General features: G+C 42.4%; 1 long non-coding RNA gene across 1 annotated transcript in view; it reads right to left on the bottom strand.

Annotated features, from left to right (window-relative positions):
- LOC116979759 overlaps positions 1-12,806 on the bottom strand; it is a 63,473-nt gene extending 50,667 nt beyond the window's left edge. Inside the window, exon 1 of the long non-coding RNA XR_004413774.1 lies at positions 12,642-12,806. This is a non-coding gene — a long non-coding RNA (uncharacterized LOC116979759). The remainder of the gene's footprint in view (positions 1-12,641) is intronic.
- Positions 12,807-13,141: the final 335 nt, after the last annotated feature.

Below are 13,141 nucleotides of genomic sequence, written 5' to 3'. Positions count from 1 at the left end.
TTGTTCAAGAAGGAACTGCAGATGCTGGAAAATCGAAGGTACACAAAAAAGCTGGAGAAACTCAGCGTGTGCAGCAGCATCTATGGAGCGAAGGAAATAGGCAACGTTTCGGGCCGAAACCCTTCTTCAGACTAATCTTCTACATTATCTTGTTTCCCTTTCCCAGTTTTGAAGGGTTGACCTGAAATTTTCACTCTCTCTTTCTGCAGATGCTATTTGACTAGTTGAGTATTTTCAACTTTTGTTTTCATTTCATAATTCATGCACCTGAAATTTTAGGAATTTCTGTTCCAAAACTTCAAGATTGCTGTTGGATCCACTTCCAATAAAAGTTTCACGTGAAAATGATAATTTCCATAATTACAATTCATACACAAGACATCTAAACATTAAAATTTGAAGTCAATTTCACTCAAATTGTAAATGCACATTTAAATGGAGGAGAGTTGGATTAAATATTGTCCAACACTACAATAGTGAGTGTAAAATAAAACAGATTTTATTACCCATACCATGATTTTGCAATAGGTAACATGGAAATACAAATATCTCTAACAAAGCAAGGACCTTCTCCAAAACAGTGTCATTTCACAATGAAATCGAAGTTCAAAACCTGCAGAGACAAACTGGTGAAAGTCTCCTCTCTTTAGCCACTGCAAATGTCTCTGATTAAATGAGTTAGGATCACAGGAGGGGAAGGAATGGACTATAATGACCTTTGGCTCAAAGGGGAACATTCTGCTTAGGTTGGGCCTACATCACACAGCTATGCTGCCATCAGGAAGCTTTAAATGAAACTGGGATGCTTTGAAATTCACAGGAAATACTAAACTGAACCCAATATGCCAGCAATAGACCACAAAGACAGAATACACACGCCCCAGCTTTTGGAAAAGAGAAAATGTTTGGCCATATTTTACATTATTTTATTGCAATGCATTTCTATTCAGATTGCAGTTATATAAACAGATAGAATGTGACTGCAGGTTTTGGAATTATTTGCCCTCCTGCACTTAAATACACTTGCCAATGACCAACTGTTGTAAATGATTGCATAGACTTAAACCTCAGTGGCTAGTTTCCATTTTAAACAGAATGATTTCCCCTAATTCTGGGACAGCGAAATAGCCCAACACTCACCAATGTGAGGACAATGCCCCGTTAAATACAAGCATCACAGGTCAATGGAAGAAATGAAAAGTATTGCATTGAAAGAGCTTTGATGCTGCTTTCCCAGGACATCATTTAAGCCTAGGTTAACCTTTAACCCCAGGGGTTGTGCACCAACCTTTTGTGGAGACTGCAATCTCAGCAAGTCTCCGAAGATAGAAAGCTCTGTTTACCTTGATCTCCAACACAATATGCTCCTGATTTTAAATGTGCCACCTTTGTGTTAGACTTGGCCGAGTAGGCTCACCACAGAGTCACAGATTCATAGGTTCAAGTCCCATTCAAGGGACTCGAGCCCCAAATATTCTTCCTACACTCTGTAGTCGACGGACAAGATGTTAAACTGGGCCCCTTTGATAGTAGAATGCAGAGTACTATTCAAAGGAGATTTATTGATGCAACACCCAAAGCACATCATCCAAGTCATTACCACGCTTCTGTTTGTGGGATCAGGCGACTGAATTTCCTGCATGGCATCAATAAATCTATCTCAAAATGGGAATAATTTACCATGGCACGTTTTGCAGTACTGATCAACCACGACATTGGGGGGCAGGGTGTGGTGGAGATGCCCCTCAAACAAGGGAAGGAATATCACCCCAGGGGAATGGGGGCACATGACTGGCAAGGGTGGCAAGAGAGAGTACAGAGGAGATTTACTAGAATGTTGCCTGGGTTTCAGCAACTAAGTTACAGAGAAAGGTTGAACAAGTTTGGGCTTTATTCTTTGGAGCGCAGAAGGTTAGGGGGGGGACTTGATAGAGGTCTTTAAAATGATGAGAGGGATAGACAGAGTTGACGTGGATAAGCTTTTCCCACTGAGAGTAGGGAAGATTCAAACAAGGGGACATGACTTGAGAATTAAGGGACAGAAGTTTAGGGGTAACATGAGGGGGAACTTCTTTACTCAGAGAGTGGTGGCTGTGTGGAATGAGCTTCCAGTGAAGGTGGTGGAGGCAGGTTCGTTTTTATCATTTAAAAATAAATTGGATAGTTATATGGACGGGAAAGGAATGGAGGGTTATGATCTGAGCGCAGGTATATGGGACTAGGGGAGAATACGTGTTCGGCACGGATTAGAAGGGTCGAGATGGCCTGTTTCCGTGCTGTAATTGTTATATGGTTATATGGTGCTTGGTATAATTATGGTTTTGGGGAACACTACCAAATATACCACTGTAATGTATGTGTAACCGCAGAAAATGTTGGATGAATTTTGCAGTTTTTCTTTTGTACAGATTTTTTATTCTGAATAAAGTTTATTTTGATTTAAACAAAACATAATAGCTTCCTAACCCCCAACATCAGCAAATGGAATTTTTAGATTCAGAACGAGGCATTCTTCAAAAGCCCATGAATTTGGAGCTTTTAAGAGAGTGAGAATAATGGAATTTTTATATTGGTGGGTGGGGGAGTTGATGACGGCTATGATAGAATAAAGTAGATGAATGGGGCTATGATGCATTATCTGGTGGAATAGCCCGACGAGGAAGTTCCTGTTTCTGTCACTGCTACATCTAGTTATTTTGGCACATCCCAGATTACTGCCTTTTTAATCCTGTAGTGTCTTATTTCTTATTGCCACTATGCACTTAATTCATTCGAATACAACAATCCAACCTTTCAAATCACTGCTGGAGGATTCAGGATCTGCTATCCTATAATCAAGAAGATGAAAAGGAATTAGGTTCTTAAAGTTCGAGCTTAACCTGCATGTCAGACTATGAACACTTCCACGCACTTTCACTTCAGTTATCTATGAAAAACAACAACCACATTTGGAGCTAACACAGAAACAGTGCACAAAAAGCTCCACAAGTGTATAATCAGGCAAGAAAAGTCCAAGACAAAGAGAGTCACAGGGATCACCGAATACTTGGCCAGTGTGGCTGTTAAAGAAGTGACTCCCTTTTACATAGAGAGCCTTTAATGCAGGAAAACATCTCAAGATGGTACACAAGACCACCAACGTTCAAAGCATTTCATAGAGGGACGCAACACAGAATCAGGCCTTTTGGCCCACCAAGTCCATATCAAACATCCATTTGCACTAATCCTACATTAATCTAATTTTCTAATTCAATCCAACATTTTCATCAATTCTCTGTAGATTCTACCAATTACCTACATACTAAAGCCAATAAATAGTGGACAATTAACCTACCAACCAGTATGTCTTTAACATGCAGGAGGAAATCAGAGCAACCGGTAGGAAACCCACATGGTCATAACTTGCAAACTTCACAGACAGCACCCGAGGTCAGGATTAAATCCAGGTCCCTGGAGCTGAGAGGCTACAAGGTAGACAAAGGAAACAGGAGAAACAAACAGCGTCTCATATTCTACTTGGGTGGCTTATAACCAAACAATATGAACTAGAAGAAGGGTCTCGACACGAATCGTTACCAAGTCTTTCTCTCTATAGATGCTGCCTCTAACTGCACAATTTGCAACTCTTCAATCCTTTTGTATCACACCAACTCTCCTTTCATCTCTGGCCATTATCAACCCATCTGCCTATCAACGTCCCCCCCCCCCCCTCCCCCCCATCACCTGTATCCACCTATTACATGACAGGTTTTGTCCTGCTCCTCCACTCTTCCAACTTTCTTCCTGCCCCGCCATAATCAGTCTGAAGGGTCCGGAGCAGAAACGGCATCTGTTCATGTTCTCCAGAGATGCTGCCTGACACAAAGAGCTACTCCAGCACTTTGCATAATTTATTAGATAAAAGACAACACCAATCCATAAGGGTGTTGCCTTTAATCCACCGGGTGGCGCTTCGATGGCAGCCTCGCCTAGAGCCTGTGTCTTTTCTTTGTTATTTTTGGTGTGTTTTATAAGTTTGTGTGAATGTTCTCTGGTTTGTTTTATGTGGGTGGTGGGGGAAACTTTTTAATCTCTTACCTTGCTGGAGGTGCGATTGTTTTCCAGATCGCATCTCCGGTCACTCTGTGGCCTAATATCGTGGAGCTGGAGGCCTTGGTTGGAACCGGCTTTGAGCCTCACCGCGGGTCATGGACTTACCATCAGAGCCGATTCCTTGCCTGGGATCGACACTCCAACCGCGGCCTGCGGATTTTAACTTCAAGGAGCTCGCAGTCTCGGGTTGAGACCGGTGTCGGAAAGCTCCAAAAGCCGCACGACGTTCGACTAGCCCCGACCCGGGGTAGATCGCCCGCTCGGGGGAGCTGAGATTCCCCCCTCCCCCGATGCAGGAGCTTGATCGCCGCGACGAGAAGGCCCGCCGCCAGCTACGGGAGTAAGATCGAGTAAATGGCTAAAGGGCTTGCATTCATTAATCTCTTAGAGGATGGGGAGATTTGATGCAAGAAATTCTAAAAACTAACAACAACAGCCAAAAGTCTCATCTCCAACAGTGGAAACTGATTGGATAATAGGCTGGTGTTTAAGAAGGAACTGCAGATGCTGGAAAATCGAAGGTGGACGGACAAAAGTGCTGGAGGAACTCAGCAGATGAGGCAGCATCAATGGAGCGAAGGAAATAGGCAACGTTTCGGGCCGAAACCCTTCTTCAGACTGGTGTGAGGGTGGGGTGGGCGGCGGGAAGTAGAAAGGAAGAGGTGGAGCCAGTGGAGCAGTATCAATGACAGAGAGGTGTGGGACTGGAGAGTTGCGGAGCGATTTTGATTTTTAGATGAAAGCTTTTAAATGAGAAACATTGGCTGCTAACACAAAGCTTGCAATTTATGTTTCCTCTTTCAGAGGTAAGTGATGAACCACCCTCAGGTCACTAAACTGCTCCCCATTCCGCTTCATTTTTATCCACAATTGGCACCGAGTAACATTCCTTAAAAAATGGACTGTTTTACCCAAAGATTCATTGTTTATTTACACGACCCCAAGCGCCTTTAAATACCCTTCCCCCTGCAACTTGATTCCTCATCCCCGTTTTAACCCGTGACAACCGTGTCCCTCAACCCGCCCCAGAGTCCCACCTGTTACTCAGAAAGCCGATGGTTAAAAAATCTTGCGGCATCGCTGAACGCTGTTTAAGATGACATCAGATGAAGGATTTCACCCAGCCAGAGCACCCAATGATACTCAAATGTCCTTCTCCTTTCAGTCACCCCGACAGACTACAAAGCGAGATAGATTATGAATGAAAGGCTTATTTCTTTGGCCTTTGCCCTTCCCGAGCACTTTACAGATGAGGAAGCACTTTGAATGTGGTTATTTGGGATGCAACAGAAAATCCCACTGCCAACTGGTGCACACCCACCTCCCAACAACATTAAGTAGGAATCAAAAATACCGCCAATCTGAAATATAAACAGAAAATGCTGAAAACTTGCAGTCGGTCAGGCAGCATCCATGGAGAATGGAAAAAAAAACTATTAACCTTTCAGTTCTGCCACCGTTGATCAGAATGTTCTTAGTTCATAGAATCAAACCAGTTTCTCTTACGACAGTTGATGTCTGACCCGCTGCTTTTTTCAAGCAATTTGTTTCAATCGTACAAGCAACATTTTGATAACGATCAGATAATCTGTCTTGCAGCAATGCTGATTGAGGGATAATTCTTAACATGAATACATTCCTTTCTTTCTTAAAACCTGGGATGTTTAACATCCACCTTGAGGCATTATTTCAACCAAAAGGCTTATTCCCTCAGTTTTGCACTAGGGTGTCAGCTTGTGCTTTTGAGAGTTGAACTCCAGGCTTTGGATTGAAGTGGCAAGAGTGCTACCGGCTGAGCCATGGTACTCACCAACAATCACTCGACAGGGACATTAAATCTTTCATTGAGTCCGTTCCACAGCAGGTTGCTGCACAGATCCAACTGCAACGTACACATTCAGCCTCCGTGAACAAAGGATGTCATGTACTATGAAGCTGGGATTGCTGGGAGCACAGGACATAGGCTTCACTGTCATGTCCCAAGCACAGATCATGGGCAAAGCAGATCCAATGTGTAGGAAGAAACTGCAGATGCTGGTTTAAACCGAACATAGACACAAAAAGCTGACGTCTCAGCGGGACAGGCGGCATCTTTGGAGACAAGGAATGGGTGACGTTTCGTGTCAAGAAGAAGTCTCGACCCTTTTTGTGGCAAAAGCAGATCCAAAGTGCTTTTTGTGTCTAAAGCAGGGCCAATATTGCCTCAAAGAAAGTCTTCTCCCCTCCCCCCTGCATTCCTTCCATCGGCTAAACAATTTGCAACTTTTCCACTGTCAAGTTTCACAATTGGCAACTCTTTATCCTTTTGGGCTCACACCTGTCTTTTCCTCCCTGGCTTATATCAAACAGTCAGCCCATCAAAATACCCCCCTTGACTGCGTTCACCTATACCTGCCATGCTCTGTCCTGCCCCATCTCTTTTGAAGCATTTTTCCCGCCCCTCCACCCACCTCCCCGGCAATCAGTCTGAAGAAGGGTCCCAACCCGAAACATTGCCTATCCCTATTCTCCAGAGAAGCTGCCTGACCTGTTGAGTTATTCCAACTTGAGACTTTCTTTGGTATAAACCAGCATCTACAGTTCCTTGTTATTAGAATGTTGCCCTGCTGTACCTAACAAACCAGATCAAACAATCACAAAGCAGAGCTCAAGAAATGGAAAGATAGTACAATAAAGCACAGAAAGATCAGCTACGGAGAGGCAGCGGTAGAGTTGTTGCCTTAATAGCGCTTGCAGCGTCGGAGACCCTGGTTCGATCCCGACTACAGATGCCGTCTACGGAGTTTGTACGTTTTCCCCGTGACCGCGTATGTGGGTTTTACTCTGAGAACTTCGGTTTCCTCCCAAGAGCTTCAAATTCCTGGGCGTGCACATCTCTGAAGATCTTTCCTGGTCCGAGAACACTAATGCAATCATCAAAAAAGCACATCAGCGCCTCTACTTCCTGAGAAGATTACGGAGAGTCGGATTGTCAAGGAAGACTCTCTCTAACTTCTACAGGTGCACAGTCGAGAGCATGCTGACCGGTTGCATCGTGGCTTGGTTCGGCAATTTGAGCACCCTGGAAAGGAAAAGACTACAAAAAGTAGTAAACACTGCCCAGTCCATCATCGGCTCTGACCTTCCTTCCATCGAGGGGATTTATCGCAGTCGCTGCCTCAAAAAGGCTGGCAGTATCATCAAAGACCCACACCATCCTGGCCACACACTCATCTCCCTGCTACCTTCAGGTAGAAGGTACAGGAGCCTGAAGACTGCAACAACCAGGTTCAGGAATAGTTACTTCCCCTCAGCCATCAGGCTATTAAACCTGGCTCGGACAAAACTCTGATTATTACCAACCACTTTCTGTTATTTGCACTATCAGTTTATTTATTCATGTGTGTATATATTTATATCATGGTATATGGACACATTTATCTGTTTTGTAGTAAATGCCTACTATTTTCTGTGTGCTTAAGCAAAGCAAGAATTTCATTGTCCTATACAGGGACACATGACAATAAACTAACTTGAACTTGAACACTCCAAAGACGTACAGGTATGTAGGTAAATTGGATTGGTGTATGTGTAAATTGTCCATAGTGTGTGTAGTATAGTGTTAATGTGCAGGGATCACTGGTCGCTGCGGACCTGGTGGACCGATGGGCCTGTTTCTGCGCTGTATCTCTAAACTAAACTAATGAAACGGAAGTGAGACAGACGACTGTCCTGCAGAACAGCCTCCTTGTCCCAGTGTCCAATCACACTCACTACAACAGATCACTGACTCCAAGTAACAATACCTTTGGTTACTATATTCCAACCCCATGGAACAGTGATGGATATCCATATCCAAAGAGCACTTCAGAAATAAATTACAAATAAGGGTCGTCCCAGGGGAAGTGGTCAACCATCTTGTATGCAAGGTAGACAATAAATTTCAGAGTTGTAAAAGTTTGGAATTGTCTGTACCATATAGTTAGAGTGCTTCTCATTGCGTAAGTTCAATACAAAGATCACAGATTTGTTCATTAAGTGATATGTGAATTGGGTTAGAAAATGGATGAGGTGGAAGATTAGCGCTGAGACTGACCCGGGAAACAGCTCGATAGCCTGGTCCTGCGGGTTTAGTTTAGTTTATTTTGTTTAGAGATGTAGCGTGGAAACAGGCCCTGCGGCCACCGAATCCGCGCAGACCAGCGATCCCCATACACCAGCCCTATCCCACACACTTGGGACAACTTAAAACCAAAGCCAATTAACCTAAAAACCTGTAAGTCTTTGGAGTGCGGGAGGAAACCGGAGCATCCAGAGAAAACTTACGCGGTCACGGGGAGAACATACAACATCCATACAGGCAGCACCCGTAGTCAAGATCGAACCCGGGTCTCTGACGCTGTACGCCAGCACTCTACCACTGCGCGATGGTGTCATGTGTGCATGACAACACCCTTAAATTTGAGTATTTTTAGGTGCTTTTATATGAAAGCACTTAGAAGGAAGGCAGCACCGCACACATCATCGGGACTTCAAGCTATCCACTCTAGATTCAAATAATTATATTGACTACAATTCAAAAGGATGAGGACAAATTTGGCAGCTTACTTGTGGGACATTGTGATTCACAAACATGAAATGCTGAGACGATCAATTAATCTGTTTGATCATGTGAAAGAAAGCCCACCTGGGAGATCAATGAAGATCCACCTGGAAAAGCAGATATGCCCTAATACGAGGCACAAACATCAAGGTAAAGCCAGTTTTCCCATGTGAACCAAGACTAGAAGCTGACTGTACCACTTAAACAGTGTCAGAGTTCAAGCATCCTACAGTACAACGGTTCCTATCAATTGTTTATATGCACCAACAAACCTTTCAGTGGCATAATGCAGTGCAGGCTTAAATTGAAACTGGCCGCTAAATATATTTTGGAACACTACAGCCCATTCATTCTTTTTATTTGCAGATCCCAAAGGCACACGAGGTGATCAAACCCAACAGTCTCACACATGCTGTCCCTATCAGGGTCGAATGTGAATGGCGGTAAGAAATCATAGAACAATTTCGCTATTTATTACTGCCTGTTAACATGAGAGAAAAAACATCTCTCAACACTTTGCAGGTGCATAGACAAACAAAACAAATGCATACCCAAAACCAGGGAAGACAGCCAGAATTAAATCCCACACAGAGGAGACATAACTAGAATATTTCCGATCCAACAGAAACTTAAAAAAACTAGAGGGCATAGATCTTGGATGGGGTGTAGAGGTTTAAAGGGGGATCCAATGAAGAACGTATGTGGAGCTCACTGCCCTAGTGGGTGGTTTAAGTAGTATCTGGACAAGTATTTAAGGCATAGAAAGCAACGGATGCTGGTAAATGAGTACTTCATGGTTAGCATAAACATACTTTTATATTCAACTTTAATAAACAAATTGGGGTTTTTTTTTTTTTAAAAGGTAATCTCCGCTACAATTGAAATTACTGAACAGTTGTAAATAGGGATCTGCTTCAGCAAAGGAAATCTACCATCCTCACCAGCCTGGCCTACATCCTCAGTTCTGGGTCGTAGAGATGAACAATAAATGTTGGTATTGTCAGCGATGTCCACAATCCATGAATAAATAAAATCTATACACATTAAATAAAAATATTAACACACTCCTTGATCTTCTCTGACGTTATTGTGCACTGGAAACTACAGAGTGGGCGAGGCTGTTTAAATGATACGATGGAATAAATCAATACCAGCAGCTCACCAATCAATTTCCACCCACACAACACATGGGAATTATCAACTGGGAATGATTTTATCACAGAGATGATCAGTCGCAGTGGATGCCTTTGTGCGGACAAGCATTCATAACTGGAATTCGAGCAAGGTTGGGAGATGGAAATGTGGGGAAGGAAGGGTGACAAGTCACAAATATACACAAGGTCTCCAAAGAATGGCATTAGGTGATGAAAAATACTACCATCCTGACCTGCTTCTTGGACAAATTTAATCCGAAGTAGGTCAATGCAATAACTGGCAGTTTAGGATGGAGATTTTTTTTTTTAATCTATTGTAACATGACAATATTTTTTGTGGAATAATGCATGCAGCAGTAAATTTCTTTCACTGAAAATCTTTCACTGACTGTAAAACACTTATATGGTGGTCTCGAGCCATGAGATTCCACATGAAAGCAAGTCCTCTTTTAAAGGAAGTGATAAATCAAAATGCTCAAAGCCCCTCAATTACAATGACACCATCTTATGGTATTTGAATAGCTGCAAAGAATTTTCTCTCTCAAAAACTACCTGGTCAAAATCATCCTACCATTCATGTCACTGTTCACTGCCAGGCTTTTGTTTGGCTAGACCCCAGGTTCCAAGACTTTCTTTACAACCCTTTATTTTTTCAGTCCCTTCCGAAATGAAACCACACCACCAAGCTTTATCCCTCTGAACATCTCCATCTGTGGATTCTAGCCCATTTTTGGCTGAGCCATACTCTTGTGGAGCATGTCAGACAATGTTCCTATTTTGTAAAAAGGTGTCCATCACATGCAAATACAAATGGTTGTTCACAAATATAAAATGTTCTTGTATACAAAATTGATTTGTGACTTAATTAAATAAGTGCCATACCTGCCCTGGCAAAAGATTAATCAAGTCCCTCTAAAAGTGCAGAATTAAACAATCCTTATTATCTCTTCTCATGGATCACCCACTTTGCCCTAACAGTAGACTTGCACCACCCCTTCAATAAGGTTTAAATTCCACACCTGCTCCACGTGACAATGGCCAAAAAATCCTATTGTCATTATTTCCATTGAAAGCCGATCACTAAATAAAAAAAATCAGCAGCTAATCCCAGTGAGAAAATCCTTCAACGAACAAAATTGTGCAATGTTAAGAATGGCAGGCTTCAATCAATAGATAAAACAAAGACATGCAGGTCGGCAAAAACATAGTACCTTGGGGAAAGTAATAGAAAGTTTAACTTCTATGATATAAAAGTTGATCATCCATAAAGTTGCTGAACAAAAACCTACAACCAAGTTGTTTTTTTAATCTTTTCAGATGCTTGAAAAGCCTTTTCAGGATTTCCAACATCTATCTTAGTTCAAGCATTGCCTGAGTAGTTGGGAGAAACACTATGTTAACTTTCAAAAAGAAAATCATTAAGAACTGGGACTGTTCTCCTGGGAGAGCAGAAAACCAAGAGTGAATTTAACATTAATATTGGAAATTATGTTTTGTTGGGAGTATATCGTTGGGAAAATATTTCTAACAGCAGCAAGATTTAACAAGCAAAAAGATAGAAGGGGTGGGGATATGGAGAAGTGTTTTTAAAATAAATGCAGTGAACTATTACAGCCCCAAGTTGTGAAGAAAGCAGATTTAATGGATGTTGGAAATAGATGTGAAATTGAAGTATCTCACAGGGGAGATTAACTCGTGGTTAGTCTAAACAAGGAAACAGATACAACGGATTACAAGTACTAAAACGTGCTCTGTGGCGACGAGTTGTACGGGGAATCTCTCCTTAATTCCAGATCTCCCGCTTCCAGGATTTGGAAACCACTATTCAAAAAAAAAAAAAAAAAAAAAAAAAAAAAAATGTGGGCAGCGAAAGTTTTGATTCAAAAAGTTGCCGGGTTCAACCAACTGCCAAAGTCACACAGGGAGTGAGAGCGTGCGTGCGTCGCCCTTATCTCACTCAACCTTGCATATACACCAACGAAGCCTGCCTGCCTGCCAAACACAGCCGAGGGAAACCGGGTAAATCTCCACCATTTTAAAGAAGATTTCTAAACTCTGGCAAGCAGAGTGTGTACAGAGTATTCCCCAAACGGGAAACATAGTGGATGTGGAGGGGGGGCAGAAGCAACACAGCGGCTTCTCTGATGGTGACGGTAACAAAAGGAGCTCTTTTAACTAAAGATGCTGAATCTGCAGCTTCTAGTCCCCCTACAACCCAGGCAACCAAACAATTTTGATCACAAAACAAACACACTCGGGCAAGTTTCCAGTAGTTTATCACCGACCCGTTTTATATAGCATTTCCCATGCATTTCGTTCCACCTCCAGTTTAAATTCCATTTGGAATATTTTGGAGGACCAAGAACCAAGTTCAGCATGTTCAAGAATATTTTGCGTATCCAACACATCATGCAAAATTATTTTTAAAGTTGTTTTTATTAGGGGGAAAAACACTTTAGAGTTGCCACTAACCTGACTGCTAATTGATTATGGGTTTTCTTTTTCAAATTTAGAGACTTAAGCGTTTCATTGCAAAAATAATTAATCTCCCAAACTCATTTTTAATTAAACAAAACAAACCCCATTCTTGGGAGTGGCGGGAACCGTTTTCTCCAAAAATGTACCACGAATTAAATTAGAACCTGAAAGTATTTTAAAGTTAACACAACCAACTCACCCTAATCCCTCCAAACACGGTGCGAAACAAGTTGGAAATATTTCCACAAGCTTTTACTACTGCAGGAGTCTGGGTTGCAATCCCCGCGCTGACAACACAATGACACTCGGAAAGTTTCCGCAAAACATTTACTTACTCTTGTAGATTTCAGTCACTGGCTGCGGGCCAACTTGTCTATTTCTTTAATCCGGATCTCCTTCATTTGGCCGGCAGAAACCAGGCATTGCCTGATTGAGACCCCCTCCTCCTCCTCTCAGACACAAGCACACGAAGGACAGAGAGGGGAAGACTCCAACTTTTCATTCACCACGTGTTTGGACAGGACAAAGGAAAGAATCCCTTCCCACTTTAGGGCTCGTCTCCAAAATGCGCGCTTGGGTTTCAGGCGTGTGAACAGGCAGGGTAGTTTAAGGGCTGGTGAAGATGAAAGTACAGTCCTGAACTAGACTGTAAGTGCAAAAGAAAGGGGGTAAATATATTTATATTAGGATAAGACTAACTTCAGAAAATCTGAAAATAACTGCATTTGTTGGAAATCTGAAATTAAAACAGAAAATGCTGGAAATAGCGAGTGAGGCAGCATCTGCGGAGAGAGAACGTTTCTGGTCCATCACTTTCTACAGATGCTGCCTGACT

The sequence above is a fragment of the Amblyraja radiata genome, chromosome 13 (genome assembly GCF_010909765.2).
Source record: "Amblyraja radiata isolate CabotCenter1 chromosome 13, sAmbRad1.1.pri, whole genome shotgun sequence".
Lineage (NCBI taxonomy): Eukaryota > Metazoa > Chordata > Chondrichthyes > Rajiformes > Rajidae > Amblyraja > Amblyraja radiata.
This window is presented reverse-complemented; position numbering and strand designations above follow the sequence as displayed.